The sequence below is a fragment of the Hypanus sabinus genome, chromosome 1 (genome assembly GCF_030144855.1).
Source record: "Hypanus sabinus isolate sHypSab1 chromosome 1, sHypSab1.hap1, whole genome shotgun sequence".
NCBI classification, from domain to species: domain Eukaryota; kingdom Metazoa; phylum Chordata; class Chondrichthyes; order Myliobatiformes; family Dasyatidae; genus Hypanus; species Hypanus sabinus.
Genome location: NC_082706.1, coordinates 179,008,305 through 179,025,401, shown reverse-complemented (window position 1 = coordinate 179,025,401; position 17,097 = coordinate 179,008,305). Strand labels below are relative to the sequence as shown.

Genomic DNA, 17,097 nt, shown 5'->3' with positions numbered 1-17,097 from the left:
GCAAGATTTTAGTTCAACATTTTTAAGCATTTGAATTGTATAAGAAATATTGATATTATGACAATTTTTAATGTTTACCTTATGGTCCTGCAAATAGAAATAGATTCTGTTCTGCTTGTCAAAAAAAGTATATTGGAAAGTTGCTGATTTACATTAAAATGCAATTTAATAGAATTCTGTAGTCTTAGTATGTTTAATTTATATAACTGTTACAGTGAGATCTTTATTTAACCTTATCACACTCACAAATTATGTGTGCTATTTAAGGAAATATATTCCATGTAGAGTAGGTAGAATAATAATTAAATACTTATGACTTCTATTACTTTTCATTAAGATTTCATGATTTTCATTTCTTAGTTATTAAAAATTAATTTAATTAATGTAATAGTTTTTTAAATAATACTTATTCATATATTTAATCTATTCTGTTCCTCAGAAATTTAGGCATTTGTACTGTGTGTGTATCACTTTATATTTTGGTGTTAGTTAATGTCTTAAGAAATGAAGAGAGATTTCCTGCCAAAGGGTCTAGGCCCTGAAACGTCGACTGTACTCTTTTCCATAGATGCTGCCTGACCTACTGAGTTCCTCCAGCATTTTGTGTGTGTTGCTTGGATTTCCAGCATCTGCAGATATCTGCAGATTTTCTCATGTTCGATATTTCTAATTAGTGCAATATACGATGTTATGCCAATTGCATTTTTCAGAGTTAAATGCAAAATAGTCAGGGAAATGTAATCAATAAATCAAGCAATATGATGAATATTGGAATTGAAGTGTTTTCGTTATAGCTTCAAATAGCTCTTCTTCAGCAAAAATGTTGACTAAATTGAAATGCTAATAAGCCTACTAATCTGTCTGTAGAATATCATTATGTTTTCATGTCTGCTTTGGAAGGAAAGAATATCCAGTGCAAGGCTGCAGAATTCTTGGTTTCCTTGGTGCACAGTGTGGCAGATCAGAATACAAAGAAATCGACTGAAACTTTTCTACATGTGTTATCAGATGCTGTAATAAACTGTTGTATCATTTTGTATTCCTTTGTAAAATTCCCAGTATGTCAAAATTACTAATAAAAAATTGATAAAGTGATCCAAGCAAAATGCATAAACTGAAATGCTATTTGTCAGGAAAAGTGCTAAAGTAATTTTAAATCACCTCGCTGAAATTAGACTTGAAAGTAAATATATTATCAAAATATGTATACCATATACAGCCTTGAGATTCATTTTTTGCAGACAGCCACAAAACAAAGAATCCACAAAAAAACAAAGACCAACAAACATCTGATGTGCAAATGAATACAAATCGTGCAAATAATAAATAAAGTACCGGTAACCAAATAATACTGAGAACTTGAGCTGCAGATTCCCTGAAAGTGATTCCAAAGGCTACAAAGTGAGACAGCGCTGAGGTGAATAAAGTTGGTCCAGAAGCCCAAGGGTAAAGGTAATACAACTACTACTGTATGGTCTGGTTAGGGTCACCCTTGTTGGTATTATTACACCCAACTGTTAAATGAATCTCACCCACAACTGCTATATAACATGGTTTTCATGAGACACCTGTTCATGCTCATGTCAATTAACTGATGTATGTTTAAAAAATCTAAGGGTAACTTTCCTATTGAAATGCCACCTTTCCAAAAAATATTTATTTATTAAATTTTAGAAAATTACAAAGAATAAATGATGATAAAATAGTGAGAAAAATAATATTAACCCTCCCCCCCCCCAACCCTTACCTAAAGAAAGAAAAAAAAGAGTAAGATTGCCTGGATATCGGAGGATCCCCACATGCTCCATGGAGCTCAAAATAATTTTAATATTTATTTTTACTTTCCCCAATTACTTTATAATTTTATCTTCAAAGGACCTATTGAAATGTCACCTTGTGTCCAGTTCATAATTCTCTGTTAAAAGATCACATTGTTCATATCTACACCAAAAGAAAGTATCTGTAGCAATCTGTTAGATATCTGTGAAGCCATTGTAAGAGTGTTAATCAGGCAACATAAGGTCAGCCAACCAAATTTTCATCATTTTTCAGCATGAAGCACCAGTAGCGTTATACTGTTTACTTTTTAACCTGTGTCATAAATGCACCTTATTATTTGTTAGTTTATTTGTGCTAATATTACATTATACAGGTAGTCCCCGGGTTACATATGAGTTCCGTTCCTGAGTCCGTCTTTAAGTCGGATTTGAATGTAAGTCGGAACAAGTACATCCGGTGTTATTTAGCATCAGTTAGTCAAACGTTCGTCTTAGTATATAGTATATATTTTACCTTTCTATGCATATAAAACACTTAGGAAACGTATGTGTTCTAATAATTAAACCACTGCATTGCTTAGTAAGAATTGTAGCTTGCATCGGGGCAGGGCCTTTCACATGCTCCATTATTCTCACTTTATCCGTTATCCTTTAAAATTGTTCCGATCGTTGACCAACTGTAGCCTAACGATTTTCCAATGACCGATGGTGTTTCACCTCTTTCCAAACGCTTTGTTATTTCCACTTTATTTTCAATCGCAATCGCTTCCCTTCAATGGAACAGAAACACTGTGGGTGGCGGGTCCCGAGTTCCGCTGGCTCCCGAAGTCGGCTGGGTCTTAAGGACCACCACACTGAGACAGGCTAAATGGGACAAGTGGGGGCTGTGCTGGGTTTGGGTATTTGATCCTCCACAATATTCCACATGGGAATTTAAACTGGAGGTGGCAGTGTTTTTTTTTACGAGGTCGAGTTGCGAGCTCGACATCAACCCGGCACGGATGGCACGGCAGTCACTGGATCAACATCAACCCAGCACGGGGGCACTCTCTCTCTGGATCGAACTCGGAAACCTCCGTTCTCCAGATTTCATTATGCTACCAGCCGACCGGAACTGGGGGGTGGGTGGGGGGTGGTGGGGTCAGGGTGAATCTTACTAAGAAAAATTTAAGCTAAATACAAAGTTAAACACTTAACACAGTGTCAACGGCAACGACTTAAAATGGCGGACAGTGTTCTCTTTCCTCAGTTTGTAAGTACGAGTTGTCTGTAAGTCGAGACGTTCGTAACTCGGGGACTTCCTGTACATTATGCGTTTGAGTTGTTCAGTACTATGTTGTGCACCTTGGTCTGATGGTGAACTAGAAGGAGCTGTTCCTTATACTTTGAGTGTGTGACTTCAAGCTTCAGTACCTCCTCCTTGATGGCAGCAATTTGGAATGGGCATGTTCTGGGTGACAGGGATCATTAATGATGGATGCCACCCTTTTGAAGCATCACCCTTTGAAGGTGTCTTTGATGCTGGAGAGGCTAGTGCCCATGTGCGAGCCAGCTGAGTTTACAACCTCCTGCAGCTTTTTCCAGTCTTGTGCCATTGCCTCTCCATGCCAGATGGTTATGCAAACAGTTAGAGTGCTCTCCACGATGCATTTGTAGAAATTTACATGACCTCCGTGACATACCAATTCTCCTCAAACTCCTAATGAAATATAGCCGCTGTCATGCCTTCTTTGTAATCACATTGCTATGTTGGGCCCACAACAGATCTGCAAATGTGTTGACACCCAGGAAGTTGAAATTGCTCACCCTTTTCATTTTTCTTTTCTTTTCTTTCTAAATCTTTTTATTAATATTAGTAATATGGACAGAATACAGATGATATATTGATAAAGAAATTACCAACATACACATTCCATTACATATGAAAAAAAAACATACATAATACTTACAATATAAATGAGTTTACCAAGACATAAGCCATAAGATATATGTATGGACATAGTAAATCTAAATATTTCATAATGTATAATATAAAAAAAACAGAAAAAAGAAAGAAAAAAAACAAAAAAGAATTTATATAATCCAAAACTAGCTAATCTAATCTAATAACTATAACTAATAAGTAATATAAAAGAAAAAAAAAACAAAAAAAAGAGAAGGAAAAAAAAAAGGAAAAAAAAGCGGGCTGTTTATAATATCTCACAAAAATAAGTATTCATCAATGCCGTCACTTCCAGTCCTCTCAAAATACATAAGCTAAAAGCTGGGAAATCAAATGAACTTGGCACAGGGTCATATTACATCATATGAAAATGTTGAATAAATGGTCTCCATAACTTTTCAAATTTAATAGAAGTCTCAAAAGTACCACTTCTAATTTTTTCCAAATTTAAACATAACATAGTTTGAGAGAACCAATTAAATACAGTGGGAGGATCAATTTCTTTCCAATTCAACAATATAGATCTTCTAGCCATCAGAGTTAGAAATGCAATCATTCGATGGGCTGAAGAAGATAAATGCAGTGAGTCTAACATTGGTAAACCAAAAATTGCGGTAATAGGATGAGGTTGTAAATCGATATTCAAAACCGCAGAAATAATATCAAAAATATCTTTCCAATATTTCTCCAAAAATGAACACGACCAAAACATGTGAGTTAAAGACGCAATTTCAGAATGACATCTATCACAAATAGGACTTATATGAGAGTAAAAATGAGCCAATTTATCCTTGGACATATGGGCCCTATGTACGACCTTAAATTGTATTAATGAATGTTTGGCACATAACGATGATGTATTAACTAATTGAAGAATTCTATCCCAATTCTCACTAGAAATACTAAAACTAAGCTCTCTTTCCCAATCCTGTTTAGTCTTATAAAGAGGCTCTGAACGTATCTTCATAATTATATTATAAAGTTTTGAAATAAGCCCTTTTTGAAAAGGGTCTAATTCAAATAAACTCTCCAAAGTATCTGAAGGCACGAAATTTGGAAACGTAGAGAGTACAGAACTTAAAAAATGTCTACTCTGTAAATATCTAAAAAAATGAAATCTCGGCAAGTTATATTTGTTGGATAATTGTTCAAAAGACATGAAACAATTATCTAAAAATAAATCAGAAAATCTTAGTAATCCCTTAGTTTTCCAAGCCGAATAAGCTTGATCTATAATGGAAGGGTGAAAAAAACAATTAGATACAATAGGACTATTTAAAGCGAATTGAGTTAACCCAAAAAATCTCCGAAATTGAAACCATATACGCAATGTATGTTTAACTATCGGGTTGTCAATTCGTTTCGGCAATTTAGAAAGAGCAAAAGGGAGAGAAGTCCCTAAAATAGAACCCAAAGCATAAGCTGATACCGATTTAGTTTCTAAACTCACCCAACAAGGGCCAAAAGATCCACCCCCATCTTTCAACCAACATAACAAATATCTAATATTAACTGCCCAATAGTAAAATCTGAAATTAGGTAATGCTAACCCGCCTTCCTTTTTTGTCTTCTGTAAATATGTTTTACCTAACCTGGGATTTTTATTCTGCCATATATATGAAGAAATTTTAGAGTCAACATTAGTAAAAAAAGATTTCGGGATAAAAATTGGTATCGCTTGAAAAATATATAAAAACTTAGGTAAAATAACCATCTTAATAGCATTAATCCTACCTATTAGGGATAAAGACAAAGGTGACCACTTAGTAAACAAACCTTTAATCTGATCAATTAAGGGTAAAAAATTAAATCTAAATAAATCTTTATGGTTTTTTGTGATTTTGATCCCTAAATAAGTAAAAAAGTCATTAACTAATTTAAAGGGTAAATTTCCATAAATTGGGACCCGTTTATTCAATGGAAACAATTCACTTTTATTAAGATTTAACTTATACCCAGAAAACTCACTAAATTGAGCCAATAATGATAAAACTGCTGGAATGGATTTCTCCGGGTTAGAAATGAAAAGTAGTAAATCATCTGCATACAAAGATAACTTATGAATATCTGTCCCACGATTAATACCCAAAATATCCTGTGATTGTCTGATGGCAATTGCCAAAGGTTCTAAGGCAATGTTAAATAGTAATGGACTAAGAGGACATCCCTGTCTAGTGCCCCGAAATAGGCGAAAAAAGGGAGATCTTTGATTATTGGTAAACACTGAGGCTACTGGAGTATGATAAATCAATTTAATCCATGATATAAATATCGGACTAAAATTAAACTTCTCCAACACATTAAATAGGTAAGGCCATTCAACTCTGTCAAATGCTTTCTCCGCATCTAATGAAATCAAGCATTCTGAAGTATCATGTGAGGGAGTATAAACAATATTCAACAATCTCCTAATGTTAAAAAAAGAATAACGATTTTTAATAAAGCCAGTTTGATCATCTGAAATAATTTTGGGTAATACCTTCTCCAATCTAGATGCCAGTAACTTAGAAAAAATCTTGGAGTCTACATTCAATAAAGATATAGGTCTATAGGAAGCACAGTTAGTAGGATCTTTATCTTTCTTCAATATTAGAGAAATGGAAGCTCTATAAAAAGATTGTGGCAAATTCCCTAATCTAATGGCTTCCTCAAAAACCTTACCTAACCAAGGGGAAAGAGTAGCGGAAAAAATTTTTAAAAATTCAACTGTATAACCATCTGGACCCGGTGCTTTCCCAGAATTCATTGAGGAAATAGCCCCCTTAATTTCTACATCCGTAATAGGAGTATCCAATATCAAAAGATCATCAGATGATAACCTTGGAAAATTTAATTTTCCAAGAAAATCAGACATGGTATTATAATCTTGAGGAAATTCAGATTGATACAGGGAGGTATAGAAATCTTGAAATGCCTTATTTATCTCATCATGATTAACTGTCAGATTCCCATTCTGCTGACCAATCTTAGTGATTTGACGTTTAACCAGAGCATTCTTCAATTGACTAGCTAACAGTTTACCAGATTTATCACTATGTATATAAAAATCAGATTTAGTTTTCATTAATTGATTTACAATCGAGGATGTAAGTAATAAACTATGTTCCATTTGAAGTTCAACCCTTTGTTTGTAAAGCTCCTTACTAGGAGCAATCGAATATTTCTTATCAATCTCTTTAATTTTATCAACCAATAAAAGAGTTTCCATCTTGATACGTTTCCTCAAACCAACAGAATAAGAAATAATCTGTCCACGTATATGCTTTAAAAGTGTCACAAAGTGTTCCGCAGGAAATATCATCTGTAGAATTAGTTGAGAAGAAGAAGTCGATCTGCTCCTCCATAAATTTTATAAAGTCAGAGTATTGCAACAAGGTAGAGTCAAATCGCCATTGTCTAGCATTAAAAGCTGTATCCGTAAATTTCATAGAAAGTAATAACGGAGCATGATCAGAGATAGCTATAATATCATAGTTACAACCGATTACCAATGGAATAAAACAAGAGTCTACAAAAAAATAATCAATTCTTGAATAAGAGTGATAAACATGTGAGAAAAAAGAAAACTCTTTGTCATTAGGATACCGGAATCTCCAAATATCAAAAACTCCATTGTCAGTCAAAAAAGAGATAATACAAGTGGCCGACTTATTAGGTAAAGTCTGAATAGATAAAGATTTATCCATCAGAGGATTTAAACAACAATTAAAGTCACCACCCATTATTAACTTATATTCGTTTAGATTGGGTAAAGAAGTAAATAAAGACTTTAAAAAGTCAGGACAATCCACATTTGGAGCATAAACATTAACCAAAGCAACCTTTTTATTACAAAGTAAACCCGTAATTAACAAAAATCTGCCATTCGGATCCAAAAAAATATAATGTTGAACAAATGAAATAGAGGAGTCAATAAAAATTGAAACACCTTTTACTTTAGCATTCGAATTTGCGTGATACTGTTGACCCCGCCAAAATCTAAAAAAACGAAATTTGTCCTCCCTCCTTACATGAGTTTCTTGTACAAAAATGATATGAGCATTAAGTCTTTGGAATACTTTGAAAATCTTCTTTCGTTTAATTGGATGATTTAAACCATTAGTATTCCAAGACACAAAATTAATGGTCTGAGCCATAATTCTATAATCAACCCTTTGGTATAGAAAGAGTTAACCAACTTATAAACTCATGCACCCGGAAGAGGAACAAAAGTAGTGAGAAGACCCGGAAGTGACGACAACACAGACATATTTGAAGTTCAAAAACAGCCCGAATAAAAAAACTAACACAAACTGGTACAAAAAAAATAGAATTAGAAAACAGACCATCCCCCCCACCCCCCGAGAAAAAGAGAAAAAGCCAAAATATGACTTAAAAAGAGAAAAAGTAAGACTAATCCTACCCCCATGTCAGCTGAAGAACACTCCATATAAAAAGGATATATATAAAAGAATCACCCCAACTTTAAAAATAAAATCGCTATAATAAAAACCATATTTCTAAGTATAGTTAGTTGTAAAAAGAATAAAAATATAATCACTAAAAAACAATTATAACTCGGGCTCTGGCCCAGACAAAACAAAAAAAATTTAAGCTAAGATAAGCGATGCATTGTACGGAAGAAACGCGAAAAATATAAACATAATGCCATCTTAAGCAAAACCAAAAATCTTTTCCAAAAAACCACCATCTTAATTGAGGAAAAATTTACCTTCAAAGAATTAAAAATATACCTTCAAAGGAACAAAGTTAATTGACAAGTATGTAGTTAAATGATTAAAGTGTATAAGGCAAAACAATTAACATGACGCAAACACACTTTAACTTAAGTATAAAGTGTAGGATGAACCTACACCAATAACCAGATTTTAATTCTGGTTTAAGAGATCGAGAACCATCTTACACAATCAGAATCATTCATTTATTAAAGACTGGTGTCTGTAGCAGTAGGGAAGTTCTCCTCCAGATATTTTCTCGCTTCTGAAGTTGAAAGGAAAACCTGTCGTGGAGCATTCGACGGAGAAATTCGAAGCTTCGCAGGGTATAGAAGCGCAGGTTTCAGATTTTTCTCATAACATTCAGCCATCAACGGTTTAAAAAGAAGCCTTCTTTTTAAAAGATCTGGACTAAAATCTTCGATCAGGTGGAAGCAAAAATCTTTGATTTTAATCATTCCTACCCGACGAGCTGCTCTTATAACTTGTTCTTTGTCATGTACATAATGGAACCGGACAATTACCACCAAAGGTTTGTCTGTAACACTCGGTGATCAACGCCGAATTCTATGTGCCCGATCCAATAAAGGGGGGTTATTCGGAAAAATCGTCGGAAACGCTTCTTTTAAAAGTTGAGCAAAATATTTCGAAGGGTCATCTTTTTCTATGCCGTCTGGAAGACCAAGTATACGTAAGTTCTGTCTTCTGGACCGATTCTCAAAATCGTCACTCTTGGCTTTAAGGGCTTCCATCAGCTTAATGGTCGAAATTAAATCCTGTTGCAGTTTTCCAATAGTCAAATCTCGCTTCCGAGCTTCTTCTTGCAGAGACGCAATAAGAGCTTGTTGCTGTTTAATTACTAAATCCGTCTTAACCGTGTACTCTTGAAAAGCCTTTATATCTTCTTTAAAAAATTGTTGTAGTTCAGCAAATTTTTTATCCAAAACCTCCATAAACAATTCAAAAGTTAATTGTGTTTGTTGTGTCAGAGCCTGCTTTTTTCCGTTACCGTTCGGATTACGTCCGGGATCCCGTCCCTTAGACCTGAGAGACGTTTCTGTTTGCATATCTTCAAAAGTTCACAACAAACTCTTGGCAGTAAATCCAAAAAAAAAGAATAAAGAAACTTTCGGTATAGGTAAAAATAAGCTGAATAAGGGTGATCAAAGGTTAAAAAAGGTAAAGGTTATGGAGCGAATCCAAAACGGTACTCACTCCATGAGCGTCTCCAGCTGACTCCTTCATTTTTGATCTATCGATGAGAACTGCCCCCCTTAACATCCCCCCTGCTGAAGTCCACAATAAATTGCGTGGTCTTACTGACATTGATTGTAAGGTTATTGCTGCAACACCACTCAGATCTATCTTGCTCCTGTACACCTCCTCATCACCATCTGAAATTCTCCCAACAATAGTTGTGTCATCAGCAAATTTATATTGTAGATGGCATCTGAGCTGTGCCTAGCCACACGGTCATTTGGCGGTAGACATGTATATAGTTGAATGACATAAACTGAACTTGAACTTGAAATTTTTTGTCTTTAACATTATAGACTCTCCCATAACTCTCAGTGGTTCCCAAACTTCTTTGGATTATTGCCTCCTTGACTCCGAGACCACATCCCCAGCGCACCCCTTTCCCTTTCCAGTCATTACAGAACAACTAAAAGAATTTTCATTTACGAAGCACAGTGAAAGAGAATAGAAACTGCAGATTTAAAGTAGTGACACATAATTCCATATTCAAATTTGTTTAAAGCTACAAATAAAATTGTTTCTTTATTTATTTACAATAAAAAGAAATTCCAACAACAATTTTAGAATGGACTTTACTAGTCCAGCTGTTTACTACTTCATTGCTTTTGCCCTTTTCAATGAGATAGATTGGCTTGGACCAGCTTTTCAACATCAGGCTGAATGGCACTCAGATCCCCATGTTCAGGAATTTACAGTCTGTTTCATTGCCTTGAAGACAGTTGGGCAACTGCACTGAAACCGTACTTCACTAAGTATGACATTGGAAAGGCATTACAGAGTATCTTGGCCGTTCTCCACAGTGCAGAATAGCTCTCAGAGATTTCTTTCTGCAACCAAAAGTCCTGATATGATTCTTTGAACTTCAGTTTCAGCTCAAAGTCAATTTGTAGCAAGATCACTACTTCCTCCTTCCTTCCTCCTTCCTTCCTGTTAATCCCTTAACACACATGTTCAGGAATTGGTTTATTACACAATCTGAAATTTGGATCGAGAGAAGATCCTGAAATCTCTCTGACATGACACAACAGCTCACCCAGGTGGGCACAATAATGGCAATTGCGTGCTGGACCCAGGACATATCCCCTGAAATGATAGCACCAAAGAATTTAAAGTTGCTGAGCCTTCCCACCTTTGATCTCCTGCTGAGAACTAGCTCATGTACTGACCCTCCGGTTTCCTCCTCTCGGGAGTCAATATTCAGGTTTTTGGTTTTGTTGACATTCAGCAAGAGGTTGTTATTGTGGCAACACTCAGCTAGATTTTCAACCTTTCTCCTATATGCTGATTTGTCACCACCTTTGATCCTGCCCCCAACAGTGGTGTCATCAGCAAACTTGAATATGGCAATGGAGCTGTACTTAAGACTCACAGTCATAAGCATAATGTGAGTGGAGCAGTGGGCTAAGCGCACAGCCTTGTGACATGCCTGTGCTGCTGATGATTGTGGGGGAGATGTTGCCAATCCAAACTGACTGTGGCATCTGCACGTGATCAAACTGAGGAACCAGTTGCACAAGGAGGCATTGAGGCCTAGGTCCTGGAGCTTATCTTGGAGTTTTAAGGGGACGATAGTGTTGAATGCAAAGCTGTAGTTAATGGAGAGCATCCTGATGTGTGCATCTTCACTGCCCAGTGTTTCAGGGTTGAGTGCAGAGCCAAAAATTGACCTATTGTGATGGTAGGCAAACTGGAGTGGATCCAAGTCACTCAGGAGCTGATGTGCTTCATCACCAACCTCTCAGCGCACTTGATCGCATAGACATAAGTGCTACTGAATGGTAATCATTGAGGCAGGATGCCACATTCTTCTTGCGCCCCAGAATAATTGAAGCCTGATTGAAGCAGGTGGGGATAATTCAGACTGCCAAAGTGAGTCACTAAAGATATCAGTGAACAGTCCAGGCAGTTGATTAGCACAGGTCTCAGTACTCAGCCAGGTACCCTGACAGGGCCGGATACTTTCCGCTGGTTCACTCTCCTGAAGGATGCTCTCATGTCAGCCTCGTATTGCCATGGGCTGTGGGAGTTTGTGAAGATGCCTCCATGTTCTGTCGGTCAAAGTGAGCACTGAGCTCATCTGGAAACCAAACCTTATTGTCACATGGTCACTTGGCTTCACTTTGTAAGACGTTAAAGGAAATGAAGCTAAACTGTCCAAGAGGGAAGAGATACAATTCTGCAGATTCTGGAAACCTTGAGCAATGCACACAAAAGGCTGGAGTAACTCTGCAGATCAGGCAGCTTCTGTCCTGATGAAGGGTCCTAGCCTGAAACATTGATTGTTTATCTTCTTCCATAGATGCTGCTTGACTTGCTGAGCTCCTCCAGCATTTGTGTGTGGTGCCCAAGTGGGAATAATTCAGACTGCTGGGAATTTGAGGAAAAAAGGGTCTGTTAAAGTGGGATGGATTCCATTGTGAGGGAAACTAAGCTGGATTTTCCTGAAGCAGGTCCAACCTGAGGAGTGAAAACCTGCACAAGCAGGACTGTCCATTATCCATACATCCCACAGATATGCAAAGACAGTTGGTAATGCTGGCTCTTTCCGAATTCCACATATATTTGAAAAAAGAGGAATTCAGCATGCTAGTTGAAAAAAATACTAACCGTGAATTGCTTATTGGCTGTCACGCTCTCTTTTACCCATTCCATCCATTGAACTGAATAATTAGTATGCGTTCAGCAAGCAGCTTTTGTGGGACAGAAGCCTATAGTCCATGGTTTGTTTAACATTGGCACAGAGTCAGGAAATCACTGCAACAACCTCAAAGAAAGTTCAAGTTTCCTACATTTATGTGAGATTCCTAACCTTCCTACTTTCATGTGAGATTCCTAACCTTCCTAGTGGTTACCTGGGGAAATGCCAGAAAATACAAAGGCATATACCTTAAAAATCTAGTCCATAACATAATTGTGAGAATTTACATAACTATGTAAAGAGAGAGGAACAGAAGTAAATGTCAACCCAACAGAGACAAAGATAAGAGAAAGCATAATGGGAAATAGTGTATGACTGAAATGCTAGTCTGCACTGCAAAAGATAGATTAAATATAACATAACTGGAAGGCCTAATGACAGCAGGAGACAGAAAATCATTAATATCATGAAAATAGAAACTGCTAGAGAAATTAATTAAACATAACTGGGCAAATCTTCTGAGCCTGACATCTGCATCTCAATGTTTTAAAAGAGGTAATCACAGATACAGCTTTCATGCTTTGTGTCAACTTCCAATATTCTCTTTTTTCTGGATTAAAGCACCAGATTAGAAATTAGCAAATGTATGGCAAAAGTAAGAAGAAGAGAAAACAGCGAATTAGAAACTGCCTGATATCTATTGCTGCAAAATGCTGTAATTTTATCATTTAAGGACCTAGTAACTGGAACTTAGACAATCACAAAATAATTCTGCAGTTGACATTGTTCAATAAAAGAGATTTGACAAATCGGACAGAGCTTTTGAGAATGTGATACGTGTGGAAGTCAGTGGATGTAAAGTATTTGGATAGTAAAAAAATCAGACCAAACACTGTTACATAAAGTTTCATGAGGATGGAGGTTAATAAATACAGGTGAAACTCCCTGGATTCCTTGGCTGAATAATCTAGGGATGACACTCTCAAGTCCCACCAAACTCGTGAGACTGAGACGGCTCGTCCCACCCCAAACCCCAGTTTGTGTGGATGCAGTGTAATTTGCTACCCTGTTACAAATTAATGCCACAAAGTAACAGACATTACACTGCATACGATTAAAGGAATTATATTTATGAATCTTAACTTAAACAAAGAATTAATAAAGAATAACAAAAAGAAAAGGGCCCATTCTAATTAAACAGTCAAATATGCACAAGTTGGAGCTCATCTTGAACTTCCATGTCACCCACACAATGGGCACTCGGTCAGAGTGAACGCACACACCACCTTCCAAACTTCGTTTGCAATCAGTCTCAAACAAACAGGTCTCCCACCGGATCATATGCTATGACTGTTTCTCCACAGCATCTTCTCTTTTCATCTCCCACTGAACAAAAGCCCCAAGCCCAACCTTAGTATCCCTCACCAGAGAAACCTCCCCTTAATCCAACCATCCTAATTAGATGGCACATATTTCTCCTCATCTCTGATCTTCAACAATAACCCAAACAGGCTGACAACAGAACGGACTGCTCTTACAGAACTGCTTAAATGAAATACATACAGCATGACAGGAAAAACATGAACCAGGGCATTACAGAGGTATTCAGGAATCCAACCAAAACTAACAGCAGAAGCAAAGAATTTCAGATTGTTAATAGTAATGGATATGTTAAGTAATATAATAATAATAGGTGGTGTATTCTCTGACATCCGGATTTGGCTGAAGATGACCCAGATGGATCAGAGAAAATCTCAAGAATTTTTGAGCTGGTACTGTTTGTGTACCTGTCATTAGATTTCACCACTTTAGTGACAGGAATGACCAGAAAGCATGGAATTTATTACCAGTAAGAATTTGTTTCAGGAGTAGGATAATGACAGATAATGAAGATTGTCTTCGAGTAGATTTGCATCAGTATGGCAACCCTTGATGGCTGTCAAGATGATTGAAACAGTAGGTTTTTAAATGCCCATTTCTTTTCAGGGGAACATTAAGGATGTCTATAGTGAATGTCATGTTTGTTCCCGGGCAATAGTTTCACAGTGCTTTGTGTTGGCCACATACAATCAATTAACTAACAGTGTACTGCTAATTCAAGAGTAGCTTAAGCAAAGGAACTTTTAATTTCCCTTGGAACCATGGCCACAAGTTATTTTCATACATAGAAGCTTAAACTGAACTACATCAATCTGCTAAATTAAAAATTGAATGATCAACAGTGCATAAATAAGAAATGATGAACTCATCATCAAATAACCTTGGAAGTAAAATGGATAAATAAACATTTATATTCACACAATACTTGAGAAAATTAATTTTATCACATTGTGATAAACTGAGTAGAATGAAAATCAGACGGAGAACTAAGACTGCAATCAACAGATTAGAATTTGGGCTTTACAATCCAGGATCAAATGCAAATATATTATGATTATCTTGAAAAATATATAAAGATTAGGCCTAAATTTTAAAACAAAATCAGTTTTCAGTGTCATCACTGAGAGATGCTGATGAACAACTCCTGCACCATTGTTCTCATTTCCCAGTTGAGATCTTACAATTAGTCAATTGTGGTTAAATTAATACATTTTCTTGTAGCAAATTTTGAATCTGACTTAGCTGTGGAAGACAATCACATATGTTTGGATTTTCATTAACTAAACAATGATTGCACTCCCAGTTTGCCAAAATTTGCCAACCTTCACCAACCCAATAGAAGCTAGAGAAGGTTGTAAACCTTTACAGATCAATTCCCAATGCAAGTGTTTAGTAGCTATGTGAGCCACATTTTTCTTACAATAGCAAAACACAAATGTGACTTTTGGAGGAAAACTTCCATAATGAAAAAAGTATTTCACACAAACTTATCTTCTATTGTATGACTATTTGCTGAAAGTCCATGCATACAAAATTCATCTTGTATTAACTAGATATAAATTTAGTTAACATTTCTTAATTTTTAACTGTAATCAAAAAAACTCCCTGACCTACTTCAAAAATACTTTATTTATACAAATAAACCTTTGTTTGATCACATGCTTCTAATGTAAATCTTGAATTTTGTTTTAAGATTCAGCTATTAAAATGCGCACTGATAGTCACCTTCATTTGGTGGACACATATTGGAATAACTCGATATGATTGGCTAATTCAGAGTGGGGCAGGGCATACAGAAAATAAACATTAATAAAACCACAGATGATAATGGATGACTGTGATGACACTGACAATGCAGACACTATTTATGTCATTTCCAATTTGATTTCAATAGTAGAAAATAACAGTTACCAAATTTACAGTAAGTGTTTCTATAAGCAAAAATGTCTGATATTGCTAAATATTTTTAAAAAAATCTCCCCCTAGGCAGTACCAAAAATACCTGGCAAATAACTCAATTCAATAGGTTAATAGAGAAACATAGAAAACCTACAGCATAATACAGACCCTTCGGCCCACAAAGCTGTACTGACATGTCCTTGCCTTAGATCTACCTAGACTTTACCCATAGCTCTCTAGTTTTCTAAGCTCCATGTACCCATCCAGGAGACTCATAAAAGACCCCATCATTTCCACCTCCAGCACCGTTGCTGGCAGCCCATTCCATGCACTCACCACTCTCTGCGTAAAGAACTTACCCCTGACATCACCTCTGTACCTACTTCCAAGCACCTTAAAACTGTGCCCTCTCATGTTAGCCATTTCAGCCTTGGGAAAAAGCCTTTGACTATCCACACAATCAATGCCTCTCATTATCTTGTACACCTCTACCAGGTCACCTCTCATCCTCCGTTTCTCCAAGGAGAAAAGGCTAAGTTCAATCAACCTATTCTTGTAAGGCATGCTCCCTAATCCAGGCAACATCCTTGTAAATCTCCTCTGCACCCTTTCTATGTTTTCCACATCCTTCCTGTAGTGAGGCGACCAGAATTGAGGACAGTACTCCAAGTGGGGTATATATAGGGTCAAGGGTCCTATATAACTACAACAATACCTCTCAGCTCTTAAACCCAATCCTAACCAAAGAGTCAACCTGTGTAGTAGCTTTGAGTATCCTACCGACTCGGACCCCCAAGATCCCTCTGATCCCTCTGCCATCGTATTTGACCTACCAAAATGAACCACCTCACACTTATCTCAGCCCAGTTTTGCATCCTATCAATGTCCTGTTGTAACCTCTGACAGCCCTCCACACTATCCACAACACCCCCAACCTTTGTGTCATCAGCAAATTTACTAACCCATTCCTCCACTTCCTCAGCCAGGTCATTTATAAAAATCACAAAGAGTAGGAGTCTCAGAACAGATCCCTGAGGTACACCACTGGTCACCAGCCTCCATGCAGAATATAACCCGTCTACAACCACTCTTTGCCTTCTGTAGGCAAGCTAGTTCTGGATCCACAAAGCAATGTCCCCTTGTATCCCATGCCTCCTTACTTTCTCTTGCACGGGGTAACTTATCAAATGCCTTGCTAAAATACACTACATCTACGGCTCTACCTTCATCAATGTGTTTAGTTACATCTCCAAAAAATTCAATCAAGCTTGTAAGGCACAACCTGCCTTTCACAAAGCCATGCTGACCATTCCTAATGAAAGCAACAAAGCTAAATTGTGCATTTGCTACTGGCATGAAGTATGATAACTAGCTCCTTTGGTCCAAAGAACTGAACAAAACTTTGCTAATTACTTATTAGTTTAGTTTAAGCTTTAGTTTAGGTTTTAGCTTAAGCTGAAATTATGTCAATGAGAAATAACTTGAATT

The 17,097-nt window shown here is 36.6% G+C and overlaps 1 protein-coding gene across 1 annotated transcript in view; it reads right to left on the bottom strand.

The window, feature by feature from the left end:
* The window catches only part of prex2 (phosphatidylinositol-3,4,5-trisphosphate-dependent Rac exchange factor 2), a 410,668-nt gene that overhangs the window by 34,672 nt on the left and 358,899 nt on the right, over positions 1-17,097 (bottom strand). The gene's annotated exons all lie outside the window — the stretch shown is intronic.